This window comes from Lygodium microphyllum, chromosome 23 (assembly GCF_053477565.2).
Source record: "Lygodium microphyllum isolate KBCC chromosome 23, Lygodium_microphyllum_v1.1.10, whole genome shotgun sequence".
Classification (NCBI taxonomy): Eukaryota; Viridiplantae; Streptophyta; class Polypodiopsida; order Schizaeales; family Lygodiaceae; genus Lygodium; species Lygodium microphyllum.
In genome coordinates this window covers 38,200,560-38,219,912 of record NC_141157.1, presented here as the reverse complement: position 1 = coordinate 38,219,912, position 19,353 = coordinate 38,200,560, and positions in this window count along the sequence as shown.

Here is a 19,353-nt window from a genome sequence, read left to right as displayed (position 1 = left end):
AGGCCTTGCATCGCACTTGAGTGGTTTCCATGCACTATAGGGCCATCCGCCGAATCTCATCCAAACATTCCAAATGCAACACGCGGCACTGGAGAGACTCATCATCTCCGAGGCATTCATTGACTACCACTCACAAAGAGGGCAACTCCAACTCAACAGGGAAGACGGCTTTTGTGCCATACACCAACTAGAAAGGTCCTATAGCTACCTTATAAGAGGTTATGTATGCCCAGAGGGCCTCTATAGTCGATTATCCCAATCGCAATGATGTATAGCAATCATCCTTGTCAGGATCGAGCAGAGGATACGATTGGTGACTTCAACTTGGCCATTGGCTTTGGGGTAATAGGGGGTGGACTTGCGATGGCGGATCTTATACAGTTCTGTCAATTCTTCCATGATCTTGTTAAGGAAATGAGTACCTCGGTCACTTACAAGCTCTAGGGGACTACCAAAACGAGTGATGATATTCTCGTACATGAATAAGGCTACATTGTTGCCATCATCCCCCTTCAAAGCTTTAGCTTCACACCACTTGGTGACATAATCCATACATACCAAGACGTATCTGTTGTGCTTCTATTTGGTGGGAAGATCAATGGTACCCACGAAATCAATCCCCCACTTCTCGAACGGCTTTAGGGAAAGAATGGGTTGTAATGGCATGGCATTGGATCTAGTAGGCCTTCCCATTTGCTGACAAGCATCGCATCTCTTGCAGTAGTCATAGGCATCCTTGTGGAGGGTTGGCCACCAGTATCCTGCGGAGCAAAGCCTTTCTGGTTGTCGCTTCTCTTGCAAAGTGTCCACCATATGGCTCATCATGGCATGCTTTCAATACTATGCTAATTTCATCTCCTGCAGCACATCTTCGCAACACTTCATCTTTGCCTTTCTTGTACAGTGCACCACCTAGCAAGGTGTAGGGGGTTGATTCCAACATAAGCTTCTTCTTCTCACAGCTTGAGATGCCAAGGGGAAACTGTTGAGTTGCCAAGAGGTTGGTTATGTCTGTATACCAGGGAGTTACAGTCTCAACCAAGAATAAGGAAGCATCAGGGAGGTTTGGATCATCATGTTTCTCTTTTGCAGTTAGAGGGATCCGTGACAGATGATCGGCTAGGACATGGGAATGGCCAAGCTTAGTGACCACCTCAAAATCAAACTCTTGAAATAGAAGGAGCCATCTCATTATTCTTCAGTTAGAGGATCTATGACATATGATCGACTAGGACATGGGAGTGGCCAAGCTTAGTGACCACGTCAAAATCAAACTATTGAAACAGAAGGAGCCATCTCATTATTCTTCCCTTGACATCCGCTTTGTTCATCAGGAAGGATAGGGCTTCATGGTCCACATAGAATTTAAAATGCATTGACAGCAAATAGTGCCAAAACTTCTCCAATGCAAACACCATTGCTAAGCACTCAAGCTCTGTAACTGTATAGTTCCATTCTCTGTCGGTTACTTTTTGACTTGCATAATAGATTGATTGATCTAATTTAGAGAGGCCCTTTTGGCATAAGACAGCGCCTAGCCCTTGGACTGATGCATCTGTGTGCACATGGAACTCATTTGTCCAGTCAGGAGGCTGTAGGATGGGTGCTCTGATGAGGCACTGTTTTAGGGTGTTAAAAGCTTCTTTGCAATCATTAGTCCAAAGGAAATCCACATCTTTCTTTAGGAGTTTGTGTAGAGGGGCTGCCTTTGTTGCAAAATGTGCAATGAATCTTTTGTAGTAGCCCACATGGCCAAGAAATCCTCTCAATTGCTTGAGATTTGTTGGTGCTGTCAAGGGGGCAATCTTCTCAATCTTCGCCAACTCTATTGTGATCCCTTGTGCAGAGATAATGTAACCCAGAAGAACTCCTGATGAGATGTCAAAAACACATTTTTTAGGGTTGAGAGAAATCCCATACTCTCAGCATCTGTCAAAACATTGCTCTAGGTGTCCCCAATGCTCACGGATTAGGCTATAGACACAGAAGTCATTGAGATACACCTCAATGAAATCATGGAGATGGTTCTGGAAGGTAGCCACCATCACTCTCTAAAAAGTAGCTGGGGCATTATAGAGCCCAAATGGCATTACTCTGTAGGCATAGGTTCCCCATTCTGTGGTGAAGGTTGTTTTGGTTTGGTCCTCTTCTGCAATTTGGACTTGGTTATATCCGCTAAATCCATCCAAGAGGGAATACAACTCATAGCTGGCCATTGTGTCAAACAGTTGGTCTGTGAATGGGATAGAGAAATGATCATTCTTCGTCTTCAAGTTCAACTTTCGAAAGTCCACACATATTTGAAGTTTCCCGTTCTTCTTAGGTACAACCACAATGGTCAAAACCCATTCATTGTTAGCCATGGGATAAATGAACTCAGCTTCAAGGAGCTTCAATCATTCAGCCTTCACTAGAGTAGAATAATTGGGATTCATACACCTCTATCTTTGCCTCACAGGTTTGGCATCTGGTTCAAGGTCAATGTGATGTTGACAGATTATAAGATCAATTCCCTTTAGGTCTTTGTACGACCAAGTAAACACGTCTAAGTTCTCCTTTAGTAGGTCACTCAGGACCACTAGTTCTTCTTTTGGAAGATTTAGACCCACTTTCAAGTGACGTTCAGTACCTCGGCATCCAAGAATGTCAATTGCCTTTCACCTTCCACTTCACTGATAAACATCCCACGGCTTGCTTCTTGGTAAAGATCTCCTTCAAGGGAGTGGTCTCATCTTCTGATGATGCATTGGAACTACTATTGTCTTTTAATGGAGGCTTAGCCCACTCTTTGGGAGGCTGAAAGGGTATCATTAAGGTTTCGTGTTTGGGTTGGGAATGAGTTACTTCTTGGCTCAAGAATTCATATTTTGAAGATGCATCCAAGAATGTCACATAACAGGAACTTCATGCGTTCTGTTTGAGCTGCATGGCCAGGAGTTGTTGATAAGGTGCATCGTCATCATCTTCTTTAAGGAAGGGTAACTTTGGGTGACAATAGCCATTGCTGAAGGAAGGCCTATTCTTTTTAATCCATTTCTTATAAAGACTTTGTGTATGACATGATTCTTGGATCAATCCAAAGGATACCACAATCATTCTGTCAAATAGAATGGGATCTTCTGCTTTTGAGGCTTCAAGAGTGTCAAGAACTTCTTCCTCATCTTGGCCTTCTGTGAGTAGGATAGATCCTTCTAGCTTACTTTCATAATCTTCATCTGCATTATCACTTTCCTCCTCTTCAGGTTCTATTTCTACATCTGTGGGTGTTCTGTAGGAAAAGAACAAGCTCTCTGTTATGTCCTCTACTTCTACTTCTATCTCTGCCTCTACTTCTGCTTCTGTCTCTGCTTCTATCTCTGTCTCTGACTCTGCGACTACCATGTAACAAGGAGAACAATACATGCATACTTCTATTTCACTGTTACAGGTGATTTCGAAAATCAATTCGGGTTGAGACTAGAGATATTCTCCCATGAACAAAGACTTCCTTCGGTAATTGGCTTACAGTGCCCATTGTTAGGGATTGTGCCTCCATTTTCTTAGAAAAGATCTGTTTGACAGCCTCTTCGTCTCCTGATGTACCATTTGTTACTTCATTGGAGGAGTCTATTATGACTTCAATGGACGTAGATCCATTACCTTTTTGTGATCCATACAATTCAACGCCACTTTATTGGATCCTTTGCCTAGGGTCAAGGTTCCTTTGAACCAATCCGTCCTAGCTCTTGCTTCAAAAAGCCAAGGTCTTCCCAACAGCAGAGGGTATGAGGTCCCGTAAGAATTTGGTTTGATCACCAAATATGTCATCCAATAGTCTCTTCTTTCAAGGGTTGTATTTATGTATGGGAGGATGCCTAATAGTTTAATTTTGCTTTGGTCTTTCAATTTGATAAGCCCTGTGTAGGTTGAATTCCTTGCAAACGTAGATCCTTCATTGTCACATCCATCATTATGTTTACTAATGAGCCTCCATCAATCAATGCATCTGAAATAAAGCATCCTTCTAACCGTACACTAATCTCTGGGATTCCAGAATCTAGGAAGGCGTTAGCCATATCCACTTCCTTCACAGGTTCTGAGGCTCTATTGGACTTTGTTGTTGTTGGAGGAGCAATCCTTAGGCAGCGTCTTCTTGTCAAGATGCTTTTGAATCTTTTTCGGCAACTGGGAGACAACATCAGCAATTGCCAAAATGTTAGGTTTGGTTTAAAGGTGTCTAGGTCTTTAACTAGATCATACTCTTTGATAGGATCCACAGGCTTTTCCAATCAACTGGGAAATGGAGCCACGTCCACTTTTATCTTCCCTTTTTCTTCCAAGAGTGGTAACATCTGTGCTTCTTCTTCATGAGGAGGTACTTCTGCATCCTCTATTTCTTGGACCTCTGGTCCTGTCTTTGTTTGTAGCTCTCTATGGCTCTGTAGTGCTCCATACTTCCTTATTCTGGATTGCATTGTTCTATTTTTCCCGAGAAAGGTTGAACTTTACATTATTCTGGATTGCATTGTTTTGTTTTTCCCGAGAAAGGTTGAACTTTACAATCTTGGCAAAAGGAACATTCTCTTTTGGAACTACAGATTCTCCTTTCTTTGCTCGCATTATTGCAGCCACTTCCAATTCCATCAACTTGGAAGCAGGTTCTTGGGTCTTCTGTTGGGTATCAGAAGTAGATTTCATAGGGGCTGGACTTGGACAATCGTTTGCAGTATGGCCTTCTCCTTTGCATCGACTACATAAGGGCATGTAATCCATAAGTCTTCTAGGGTTTGGACAATTGGGTGATATATGACCTTTTTCTCTACATCTGTAACATTCCACCTCTAATCTCTAACCACCGCCAGCAGACTGTCGTCCTATGTAACTTTGAGAGGGAAACCTCTTTGGACCGAAATTAGAACCAAACTCCCTAGGCTTTGGTCCAATGTCCTGTGTTGTCATTTTGGGTTCCAACAAGTTGAATCTTGTGTCTTCATCTTTCTTTCTTCGTTTGTGCATCTCTTTCAGAGAGTCAGATATCCTCTGTATGGTTTTTCCTCAAACAGTATGAACAGAAGGCTCCATGAATTGTTGATTTTTGGGTACATTCAATGGCTAAATATCCTGCTTGATGGCACTTTCCACACCATGTATTAGAATGCATCACATCTCTCCCACCTCCCACATGAGTGGATATATTAGCAGTATTCACCTTCAGCGTCTATAGTTGTTCTGTAATCACATCCATAAGCTCTTTCTTGATACTTGCTACTAAATTAGACATGTAGTCCTTTAGATTTTCACCTCCTAGAGTACTTGTAGTAGGGTTTTGGGAAGCTTCTGTAATTACTGCATATATGGGTTGGGTTGATCCAGGAGGTCCTCTATTCTGGTTGTGATTCAGAGCTCCTATTGAGACTTGGGGTTGTTGATTCCAGTGGATAGGATTCCACTGTTGTTGAGTCACCATTAGAGGAACTGTTGGAGACCATTGCTATTGTGGTTGAACCATCATTTGAGGCATTGTCATTTGCGGTCACTATGGATTAGGTGCATTGTACTGCGACATTGTTTGCATCTGGGGATAGGGGTAGGGAACTGTCCCTGGGACCGCATTTGGTGGGTATACCATTCCTGGCATGGGAGGAGGTAAGACTTGTCTTCCTGAGGTCATTGACAACCTTACTTCAACTTCATCATACAGTCTTGCACCTTCCACTACAGCTTGCAGATTGACTGGTCTTCTCAATTCCACGAACTTGCGAACTTCTGGTTATAGGCCTCTAAGGAACACTCCCTTCTGGATGCCTTCATCTAAATGATGATTGGTCCATCTCTTCAGGATGGATTCCATTTGCGAGACATAAGCTTCTACTCTTTCTCTAGAGGACTGACTTAGGTTCATGAACTCCTCTTGCATCCGCTCCTCAAAACCTTCACTCCTGAATTTAGTGAGAAATGCCAACTTCAGGTCATCCCATGTGCCAAAAGTTCCTGATGCTTGTCTCTCATACCATTGAAATGCCACGCCCTTGAAAGTGGTAGGAAAGATTGCTAACCAATGCTCGGGGGTTCTAGCATTGTTAGCCACACATGCTACCATAAACTCTGCTACATGAAGATCGGGGTCTTCATTGTACTCTCCCTTAAAAATTAGCAATGGAACTACATTTGCTGATCTGTCACATCAATATTTCCAAGATGAATCTGACTAGGAAGGGGACCTTGAGTCACCATGGGGACTTCTGTAAACAGTGCTTTTAAGGCATCAAAGGAGGCTTCTACTGCAAGCTCGTTCTCAGCCCTTGATTCTTGCCTTCTCTCTTCTCACGTACCTTTGGACTCGTTCTAACTCTTGCCTCTTGATTGTGTCATTCATCAGGGGGGTTGGCTCCAATCAGTTGGTCTGTACTCAACAAAATAGAATCAGAGGGGCTTCACTCTCTAGAGGACTCTCTGGCCAACATTTCTTCTACGTCCTTATTTTCAACATCTTTGAATTCAGCTTTCAAACCACTACAGAGGGGGAGATATTCCATTCTAAAAGTATCAAAATTCTTTCTTCTTAGGATCGTTGTTGTGCCATCATCATAATAATGCCAGCTTCTGATGGTTTCAACAGTGTATGTTGTAAAGAACACTATGTCTACCAACTTTTAGTGGGTTGCTAATTGGACAAACAGAAGATTGTCAGAACACCAAGCATCCCACGTATCTTGTTGTTGAGCATCCATGAACAAATTCCAACTCTTTTCTTTCTTGTTTTTGTGAACCTCCACTGACCACGACTCCTGAAGCTTCTTCACGATCTCCCACTTGATGATGTCTAGAAACTTCTCAATGAATGCCAAATCTTCCATGGATGGTCATTCTCTCTGTTTCTACTCTTCAGTTTGTTCCCAAACAATTTGCCACCAAGATGCACGTCTCTATTGCTTCAATAGGAAGAGGAAATAGTCCACCACATAGAGCTTGCATCATGATGGTAATATGTTTCCGCCATTATGGGATGAACTTCTTGTAGAAAGTGGCTTTGGCAATAAGAATCTCCAACTCTTCAGTGCAAGCATCCATTGAATTCTCCTCTTCTTGGCAATGCCATTTCCTTTATTTTTAGCCTCTTCTAATGCTTGTTGATGGCAAGTTTCCCTGGTTGCGCACCAAAAACATGGAGCACCAAGAAAGACACCAAGGACACGGGGTTCCTACTGCAATAAAATCTATCTTATAACATCAACAAGATTTTATTTCATTCTTTAGAGAACCACAACAAGGAAAAGAACAAAACTTCACACAGCATCATAGTAGATATCTCCCACGGATTTGATAGAAACAACCACAATCTTCAACATCTTCATAGAATCCATCAAAACTAATAAAACCACAAAAGAATACACCATTTTTAAATTGAAATAATCACATAATATCCATCTTCATTATCTTCATAGTTCTCTCTCTCAATCTCTCATAGAAGGGTATATTGTTTTGATAGAATTGGTTATTCTTTGACTCTCTCTCTCTCTCTCTCTCTCTCTCTCTCTCTCTCTCTCTCTCAATAAATAGTACATCATCTCCTCACTAAAATACTCAATAATCACTCACAATAATCTTTCTTAGGTCGTGGATGCACCTCCCAAGTCGCATGGAGGTATGAAAGGGCACCAGACCCACTACATTGTCTCTTCATAGCTTACTACTATCACTTCACTTCAGTCTTCTCTTCAATCTTCAACAGCTACTTCTTCCATTTGTTTTTGCTCTTTTGAACTTAGATTCATCATTTCCAAAAGTCAAAAAACTTTTCCAAAGTCACACATACATTCCACAGAACACTTACAGAAGATCTACAGAGGATTTATAGAACAGAAATAGAGCAGGAACAAAAGCTCTACAAAAGGTCTACAGAGGGTTACAGAAGGTCAACAGAGAATATTAGAACCTCATAACTCATACTAAAACCATTTCAAACTATCAAAAACTATTCAATAAATTTTTAAAAGATCTAAACCTTCATCAATCTCAATTCCATACTTCATACAGAAGAAAATCAAAACAAAACAGAAGCTAAACAGAAAGTATCATAACCAATCAGAACCTCAACAAAACCTATCAGAACATCATAGAGCCTTATATTTCTACTAAGAATCATCATGAGCTTCCAAAACATAATCAATATCATCCAAAAATACTTTCAAACACTTCCAAAATAACCAAACATCACTCAAAATCCATCAAAAATCAACCATTCAAGCCTCAAAAACAACATAAATCAACCAAAAACTCTAGTCATTTCAGCATTCAACATATAGGAAGGGATGTCACCCATGGTGACCAATCCTCCCTTTTCATCATGCACTAATTCTACTTAAAAGTAATCTCTTCTTCCACCTTTCTTTGACTTTAAGAAAGGCTATGCTATTTCTTAGCTCTTCATCGCCCTTGCTCACGCAATTCCAGCCTCTGTTACCATTGCTATAACATATGAGCTTAAGGATGTGATCATCCAATGCTAGACTTGATGTGGGCCAATTGTCCACTATTGAAACAAGAAAAGAAAGTAGATTGACACAATAAAAACTCACTGTGTGTAGTCTAGATGGTTGTTGTTGACCTTGGAAGCCCCTATTGATCTCAGTAGCTAATCCTCATTGTAGGTCCATGCTCCTTAATCCCACAAGCTCACATGTAAACCAATGAACTCCTTCACTTATTCCTCCAAGCTGAAGCAAGCTCTCTCTCTCTCTCTCTCTCTCTCTCTCTCTAGCAATAGAGAACATATTAAATAAATTGAGGTGAATGCAAATACAATAAAATAGATGGAAGGAAGCCCTCTCCTCATAATGGCTCCAAGAGTTGATGGCACCCTCTCCTTCCAATTGTTTAAGAGAATCCACCATGATAGAAAACCTAGAGTAGAGATAAGCCACATTTAGTTAGCAACAAGTAGAATGATTTCATTTCATTTTTTCCCCACTTAAATATGGTTAGATGTTTTTTTCACATGGGGAAGGGCCTCTTACTCTTGGGTATTATACCCACCTAATTTGATACTTGTAACCTTTGAATTTTTTGGCCCATCAAGTGCATCTCTTCTTAATTTGATTAACTCACACACGCACAATGCCTTCACATGCATGTATTTTTGAATTACCAAGTGCATGCGAGTGATCCTAATGCTTATAAATGGTTAAACAATATTTCTTTGGGGGATCCTAGATTTTATATGTAATTCCCCAAATTATCCTAAAATGTTTCACACCTTCATGCTATGCACTTTTGCTCAACTTTAGTCTTTATCACTTGGATAAGATCACTTTTGGGATTTCATAATTCGACCTTTACTTTTGATTTTAGCCCTTGCATAACCATCCCTATTTGCTTTTTGTTACCCTGACTTTTTTGCTTTTTACCCTTTTTTTTAGCCAACCTTGAAAATAGTTAACATTTACACCCCTCTTAGATAAGCACAAATCATTTGGCACTCAACATCAAGTGGATCATGCTTCAGCTTGCACCATCAACATGGAACATTAAATAAGGACAATCATCATGTGATATTGGAAGGAGTGGTTGTTATTGTTGATGATGCCATTGGCTATGTGATGAATGATAATAGGAATTGTTATTGGTGACAAAGGCTAGCGGAGGATGGTATGGGATATTGGTACATTTTACTGACATTTCTATTCGTTAAATAGAGCTTGAATGGGGATAAGGAATGGGTTGGAGATGTAGAAGGCAAAAGATTCATTGTTGGAGTAGAAATAATGGACCATGGTCCCCATACACTTATGTACCTAAAAAGTAAAACCTCATGTACATTCACTTCCTAGAGAAGTCATAGTAGGTGAAAGAATTTATAGGTGACCTAGAAAGTACTGTCCATGACATTGCTTTTGTGAGGTGCATAACAGAAAGAGGAAAGTGAACATGGTGAGAAGAAGGAGACAAGGAGGAAATGCAAGAGAGAGAAGAAACAATGTGATTGCAATGGCTAAAGGTACAAAGTTGCAATGGTCGGCCCCAGCATACAACTCTATGGGTCGGTATGGGCACTAGATTAGCAGGGGGATGAGACAATGAGGAAGGCTAGTTAATCACCAAGAATCAATTATGGATAATGGATAATGAAAGTGGGAGGGTAGGTTGCCTATATATAGAAGGCCAAAAAGAGGGAAAATCGTAAATGTGGTTCTAAAAATATCCATAAGTTTACAAAAAGAAATGCACTAATGTGCCCTCCATCTAAAGTGTCTAAAACACAAAATGATAGATAAAGACAATGTTAGAGCTCCTAATGTTCTCATTTCTGACTCAAACTAAGACTCCTAATGTCCTCGTCTAACTCAATCCCAACACACAACTCTACATGTCACTGTGGGCACCAGATGGTAGTAGGGGGATGAAAGAATGAGGAAGGCTAGTTGATCACCAAGGATTAGTGATGGATAATGGATAATGAAACTCGGAGGGCATGCTACCTATATATAGGTCAAAAAGAGAAAAAATCCTAAATGTGGTCAAACCCCTTACAAATAGCCAAGAGTGCACAAAAAGAAATGCACTAATATGCCATCTATCTAAAGTATCTAAAACATATAAAAATGACAAAAAAGACAATGTTAGGCTCTTAATTTCCTTGTTTGACTCAAACTTAGGCTCACATGTAGGAGATGACCACACAAGGTACACATGGCTACTAATTACCCCTCATAGATCCTGGATGTGGCAAAAGGCCAAAGGAGATGTGGTTGCCCATGTAGCTTGTCCTTCAAGAAAGCTGGCCAAGGAGCTAGACCATGTAATAAACAAAAATCTAGCCTACTACTGGCTTGAAAAAGAGGCCACTCAATACCAAAAAGAAGTCGCCCCAGTGAAAAAAAGACTAGCCAATATGAGAACACAGTAAAGAAAGAAATTTGTCCACCTATAAAAAGGTCGCCCCAGTAGAGAACAAGTGACCTAGCCTACAAATGTGCCTCCCATGAGGACCAATGATCTACCTGCACAAAATGCAGAGATATAGGGACTGCTTGCACAAAAACGTAGGTAATCTAGGGCCCGATTCTGCTTGCACATGTGATGGGGCTACCTACAAAAAACACATGTTTGTTTTGGTATCACCTAGCCAATAAAATAGCCACCTAGAAATAGGCTACCCTATCTTATTCGACTCCAAGCATGAGGTCTACAACACATGGGGGTGACACATGACAAGTTTTTTCATGGACAACATGCTCCTCTTCAAGATCTCAAATTCCCACATGTGGCTCTAATACCATGTGAGAGTACACAATGGAAAGAGGAAAATGAACATGGAGAGAAGGAGACAAAAAAGAACATAGGAGAGAGAATGAACAATGTGACTGCAATGGCTAAAGGTACAAGGCTACAATGAAAGTGATGCTAGGAGGCATATTCCATGGTGGATTTCGTGAGGTTTTTCGATGGATTCTGTAAAACTAGAGGCATATTCCACGGCGGATTCCGTGAGGGTTTTTCGATTAATTCTGTAAAACTATATGTATTTGTTGGGGCTTGTACACAAGGTGGATTCCTTGTGCGAGAAGTTTATAGGGACGCCTATCATTTTTGGGTGTCAAATTAATTTAATGTGCATGTGGGTGATTAGCGGGTGATTCCACAAAATACATATCTAAATTAATGGGCGTTTATGAGTTTAGAGTGCACTCGTATTAAATTAAGGTCAGGATAGAATTCCAACCCATTTAATTATTTTGTAGCTAAAGACTACTAGGTATTCACTTTTGTGGGTTTTACCTTATTATTTTCTAACAATTGTGAATGCTTTAGTTGATGTGTAGAGCAGGCAGTGGTGGCGTTGGAAAGCACCGGGCAATGGCTTGTATTCAATTTACCTAGAAGAATTATTATTTTGATGGGCGCATGCCTTATCATTAAAGGTGTGGCGCTAATATTTATTTAAGTGCGTTTATTTATTAAAGCACTTAACAAGCATTTATTATTTTGTATGCACATAGGCACTTGGTTTAAATATTCCATTATTTGACATTGTATTTGGGCACAGCTCGACTTTTGGGACGCCCAAACACTTTACTCTTTATTTGGGCAAAAGCAAACACAAAAGCCAAAAGCATGCTAATTGTAAATTGGGTTATTTTTTAGCTTGGAGATTAATAAATTTTTAAATACATGCCTTGTGAGGTGCTCACACAAGGCATGGGGGGAGATTGCACCCAATTTGTATTTTTATCTCATGTCTTGCAAACTCTTTTCTTGCTTAAATGAAGCTTTTGTAGAGTTCTTTGTTATTGGGGACCTTCCGGAGTTCACTACGCGCGCATACAGCATTCGATTTGCGCACTAGTAGTATCAGAGTAAAGCTGAGATCAAGGGGTCCCAATCGCTTACCATCTTGCACGAAGGTAAAGCTCCTGGAACAAATGGGCTCTACAGGTTGTCTCACGAGACGAACCGCCAATACCAACGTGTTCCTGGTGGTGAACCCCCTACTATGCTATCAGATCGCGAAGGACCTCTCCCAGGGGGCGGAGGATCACCTCTGAAGATTATTTGTAAGTCTTTTGTGATAGAGAAGCAGAGAAGAAAATTTCAATTAGTTTGGAGCTTAATAAGCTTAAAAAGCTTCTCTTCAAAATTCAATGTCGACGGCGATAGGATGTACTAAACGGCGACGAATCCGACGTGAAGCTATTGCCATCCTATTCGATTTCATAAAAACCATTAAGCTTTTTTATAAAGCTTAAGGTTATTAAGCTTCCTAAAGCTTAAAAAAATTCAATCTTAAACCTCCTCCATAGTGGATATTCACACCAAGTTTACCCTGAATCTATTTTGCAACTCCAACAAGCCTCTGTTCACACCTGCACTTTGGCAAAGTTTATTTCTAGCAAGTAGACTATCACACGCAGTCTGTACGGAAGAATTTCTCGCTTGGAAGAAAACCGTCATCAATTGACGTACCCCCAAAAGAAGCAAGATCGTAAAAGCCACAAAAAAAAAGCAAGCCTTGTAAACCCAAATTTGAGCTATGCTCATCCTTCTAACGAGATTTTGAGTGTGTGAGGTTGTTTGAGATTTAGAAGATGTCTGATCAAAACATGGAAGAATTTATGGGCAAAGGTGATTTGCCGAAAGAAGAGCGAAGAGCACGTCAAAATTTGCAAGCACAATTGGCTACACTTCAACGATCCACTATCGATCAAGAAGGAGCGCAACTTGAAGATGTTATTCGATGTACGATTGATGCGACACTTGATGCATAGTCTCTTAGGAAAGAAGCCAAGATAAGTAAAAGAAATTTCGAATTCTATACTTTTAATGGGCAATGTGACGGCAAAATTGTTCTTGCTTTTATCAGTTAGTTTGATGATTATTTCCATGAAAAACAATATGCTGAAAAAGATAAACTTAATTGCGTCACTAACCATTTAGCAGATAGAGTATCATTATGGTGGACTGTTGTCCGCAAGAGTGTTGATTGTCCCTCTACTTGGGAGCCCTTTCAAAAGAAATTTTTGCAGAATTTTATTCCACCTCAATTCCATGAAAAACCTATCAAACAGTGGGATCTTCTACAACAAAGAGATCGTGAATCCATCCCCATCCCCAGCACACTGAGCGTTTCTGGAGTGCCTTACTACAACTTCAAATGCTTGAAGATATTCCTGAGGCGATCCACAAGCACAAGTATATGTCCGGTTTGCTTGGTCACTTCTATGCAGAAGTGAACATATTCAATCCAAAGACTTTGGAGGATGTGATTTCTTTAGCACATAATGCTGAAGATAAAATTTGTGGACGAGAAAAGCAACTGCAACAATTTTTTACTAATGGTAACTTTGGTTCAAAGCAATTCAATTCTAACTTCCGAAGATTCAATCAAAATTGATTTGTTCCTTCTTCTTTTCGTAAACCCTAGACTCGACCCCCCGCTTTACCATCAAACACAAATTCAAACCCTAAACCTTCTCTCCAGCCAAATCCCAGCATACCTAAATTTCTAGACATTACCAATAATGTTTCCAAAGCAAAGTCTATAGTTTTACTAGAAGTGTCAACAACTTGGACACTTAGCAGTGAATTGTCAATCCAAGAAGCAAGCTGTTCAAATCAATTACTTGAGAGCGACTAAAGACGAAGACCATGAAGATATGCTAGACTTCACTAAAGATAATGATGATATCGGCGATGCTTCAGATACTTTACTAGGTATGCAAAATCCTCATTCATTATTAACGATGAAATGTTTTGTGCATGGTCAAGAAAAGGTTGTTTTGCATTATGATGGAAGCACGCATGATTTTATTTCTGCAAAATTGGTAAAAGAATTGAATTTACCTATTGTTCCAACTCATTATCACATAAAGGCTGCATTCTTAGGCACGAGATACAATGGTACTTAAGAAGTTCATGATTTAGAATTAAAATTGGCAATTATGTTGAGCGCAGAAATTTCTTGGTTGTGCCTTTGCAAGCTAGTGATACTATTTTAGAAATGCCTTGGCGTCACAAATATAATCCCGACATAGATTATTCCACACATTTCATGAAAGTTTATTCTAACGAAAAACAAATCACATTACATGGATTGCACACCTTTGATAATTTTCCTTGCTTAGCCACACACAAGCTAAACGTGCATTGAGAAAAGATAGCAAATCATACTTAGTATGGGTGAATGAAATTGAAGCTAAGGAAAATCACATGCATCCTAGGCATGCAGAATTTCTACCACAATTTAAAGATTGTTTTGATGTTAATTTACCATGTGGTTTACTACTTACACATCCTGAAGTTCATAAAATAGACTTAATCCTTGGTTCTCAATCAACATGTAAAGCACCTTATAGACACAATCATATTGAACAAAAAGAGATCCAAGCATAAGTTGAAGAACCGTTGAACTAAGGACTCATTAGACCCAGTAGTTCTCCTTTTGGTGCACATGTCCTATTAGTTAAGAAGAAAAATAATACCTATATGATGTGCATTGACTATCATGCCATAAACAAGATCACTATTAAGAATAGATATCTGATTCCTAGGGTAGATGACCTCATGGATAAACTACAAGGGGCCACTATTTTTAGCAAGATAGATCTCAAATCTGGATATCATCAAGTATAATTAGATACACCAAACATTTTCAAGACTGCATTTAGAACTCAATTTAGTCATTATGAATTTATTGTTATGCCTTTCGGTTTGACTAATGCACCAGCTACATTCAGTCATATGATAAATTGAATATTTTTGAAGTATCAGAATTGTGTGATTATTTTCTTTGATGATAAATTGGTTTTCAATTAGAATGAGAATGAACACTGTGAACATCTATCTTTGGTTTTCAAATTGTTGAAAGAGAATCAATTATATGCTAACCCTGACAAGAGTGAATTTTTTCAAAGTCAAATTAAATACTTAGATCACATTGTTTCTTCTTATGGTATTTGTGTTGATCCTAAAAAGATAAAGGCAATTTTGAATTGGCCAATCCCTAAAAATATGCATAAGTTACGTTCTTTCTTAGGTCTTGCCAGCTTTTATAGAAAATTTGTAATAAATTTTTCATTACTTGCATTGCCTTTAACGAAATTGTTAAAGAAAGGTGTCATGTATCATTGGTCTAACAATCAGCAAAAGTCTTTTGATTTACTGAAGCATGCTTTAACACATGCACCTATTTTGCAATTACTTGACTTTACTCGATCATTCTTCCTAGTAGTCATTGATGCTAGCAGATCAGGCATAGGAGTTGTCCTCATGCAAGATTCACATCCCATAGCCTATTCTAGTTGCAAACTTAAACCCTATGAATTGAAGTATTCTACCTATGATAAAGAATTGTTAGCTATAGTTCAAGTCTTACATCAATGGAAACACTATCTAATGGGATCCGAATTTATGATCAAAACTAACCAACAAAGTATCAAACATCTCCTTAGTTAGCCACAAATTTCTGACCATCATATTAAATGAGCTGCTTTCATTCAAAGTTTTCATCCACTTATCCAATATCAACCCGGAAGAGAAAATATTGTTGCCGATGCATTGAGTAGAAGACCGAGTATCCATAATATTCCGTTCTATCTTTTGATTCCCTTATTCCTATGAAGGATACCTATAACAATGACCCCAATTTTCAAGCTGATTGGAATAAATTAGTTGTTAATAACTGGATTCCAATTGATTCTTTGTCTTATTCTGATGGAGTTATGTTTTATGAGAAAAGATTGTGTGTCACTGTTCCATTTGGATCATTTGTGTTGCACGAAATTCATTGTCCTCCATATCAAGGCCATAGAGGTATTATTTCCACTTTAAGAAAATTGGTTGAAGATTTGTATTGGCCACAAATAGAATTTGATGTTTCTAGCTTTGTTTCTGAGCGTTTAATTTGCCAAAGAGTTAAGCGACGCCATGGTAAGCAATATGGTTTGTTAATGCCTTTACCAATTCCTGAACATCCATGGAAACATATTTCAACGGATTTTATAACTGGTTTGCCTAACACACAAGCTAATCATGATATGATTTGGACTATAATAGATCGATTTAGCAAACAAGCATATTTCCTACCATGCAAGAAAACATTAACTGCATCTCAAGCTGCACAATTGTTTTTGAAGACTATTTTCACTAACCATGGTTTGCCAAAATTTATTATTTTTGATCGTGATTCTAAATTCTGTAACAATTTTTGGACTACTTTGTTTGCTAATTCGGGTACTAAAATTGATTTTTCATTTGCATTCCATCCTGAAACCAATTGGCAAATAGAAGCTATTAACAATACAATTCTAGATCTTTTGTATGCATACACAATTATAAAATTACAAACATGGGATACACACTTGCATCTACTTCAATTTACATACAATAATACACCACACACAACTACACATAAAGCACCTTTTGAAATCATTTATAGACATAGATTGCCTACACCTGTCACATCATTATCAAAAAAAGTTAAAGCTACTTATGATATTGCCAATACGCATGCTACTATTTTTATTGAAGTTAAAGATATAATTGCAAAAGCCTAGCAGTAATCATATATTAAACAAGCTAATAAGAAAAGAAAAGCCATGAGTTTCAGTGTTGATGATTATATATGGTTAACGCATGAAAAGAGAATATTGCAAACTGTTGAGAAACACCCTGCTGTTAAGTTAGTACTTAAATTTTATGGACCTTTCAAAATAATTCACAAGATCAATGACAATGCATTTAAATTAGAACTACCCTAACACTAGAAGCCTCCTTTGTTAAAAGAAAAAACTAAAATACTTGAACCTGAAACTATTCTAGACACTGACTTTATGACCACTAGAACTAACCGTAGATATTCTAGATATTTGGTTAAGTTTAAAAATCATCTCGTTGAAGAGGCCCAATGGATGCACGTCCACGACCTAAGTGCTTACCCCTCACTGTTGGCTCCACATTGAGCTAATAGCAATTGAGGACAAGTGATGTCCCACCCCGGGGGTATGATGCCAAGAGGCATATTCCATGGTGGATTCCGTGAGGTTTTTCGGTGAATTCCGTAAAACTAGAGGCATATTCCACGATGGATTCTACGAGGTTTTTTCAGTGGATTCTATAAAACTATATGTATTTGCCGGGGCTCGTGCATAAGGTGGATTCCTTGTGCGAGAAGTTGATGAGGACGCCTGTCCTTTTCAGGCGTCAAATTAATTTAATGTGCACGTGAGTGATTCCGCAAAATACATATTTAAATTAATGGACGTTTATGAGTTTGGAGTGCACTCGTATTAAATTAAGGTTAGGATAGAGTTTCAACATATTTAATTATTTTGTAGCTAAAGACTGTTAGGTATTCACTTTTGTGGGTTTTATCTTATTATTTTCTCACAATTGTGAATGCTTTAGTTGATGTGTAGAGTAGGCAGCAGTGGCGTTAGGAAGCATCGGGTGATGGCATGTATTTAGATTACCTAGAAGAATTATTATTTTGATGGGCACGCACCTTATCATTAAAGGCGTGGCACTAATATTTATTTAGGTGCACTTATTTATTAAAGCTCTTGACAAACATTTATTATTTTGTATGCATATAGGCGCTCAATTTAAATATTTCATTATTTGACATTGTATTTGAGCATAGCCCCCGACTTTTGGGACGCCCAAACGCTTTACTCTTTATTTGGGCAAAAGCAAACACAAAAGCCAAAAACATGCTAATTGTAAATTGGGTTATTTTTTAGCTTCGAGATTAATAAATTTATAAATACATGCCTTGTGAAGCGCTCGCACAAGGCATGGGGGGATATTGCACCCAATTTGTCTTTTTATCTCATGTCATGCAAACTCTTTTATTGCTTTAATGAAGCTTTTGTAGAGTTCTTTGTTCTTGGGGACCTTCCAGAGTTCACTATGCATGCATACAACATCCGATTTGTGCACCAAAAAGTGAGAGGGCATGCTATCTATATATAGCTAAAAAAGAGGAAAAACCCTAAATGTGGCCAAACTCCTAAAAAATAGCCAAAAGTGCACAAAAAGAAATGCACCAATGTGCCCTCATCTAAAGTGTCTAAAATACATAAAATGATAGACAAAGACAATGTCAAAGCTCCTAATGTCCTCGTCTAACTCAAACTAAGGGTCACAGGCATGAGATAACTACACAAGGCACACATGACTGCTAACAACTTTTTAGCACTTAAAAGTGGGTAGTTGAAAGTACTTATAATTTTAAAGAGAATCTCAATAGTTAAATCCAATAAGATAATAAATTTGAAATTTTTAGACCTATAAATTTTTTTCTCTCCTTTTTAATAAAATGGAGAGGTTAACAATTGTAGTCGCACCCTATATTTATACACACGTGTATGCACATACACACATTGTGTGTGTGTGTGTGTGTGTGTGTGTGTGTGTGTGTGTGTGTGTGTGTGTGTGTGTGTGTGTGTGTGTGTGTGTGTGTGTGTGTGTGTGTGTGTTCACAAGTCTATAGAAGTTGAAGCACCGTCCTCCTCTCTCTAAGCTTTCTCTCTAATAGCATTTTATCTGGGACATCTCTAAGCTCCGTGTCTCCCTCCCTCCCTTCCCCTCTCACTCTCTTCCCTATGGAAGCTTAACATATGAGGAGGCTGTGGAAGCATCACAAATGACACACACATGCACACTTCAATGCATTCCTAGATTGTGCTCTCTTGGCTCCTCTTCTACATTTTCCTTAAGGTACAACTGCCTTCTATATGAATAGATAGTATTGTTGCAAATTAATGCAATATGTTTTCATGTTCCTACACAATGGAAGAGTCTAGTAACGATTTGTCTTGTTGTTCTTTTAGGTAAATGCCTTGCAAGGATGGAACTCTCCATCAGCTCTCCATCATT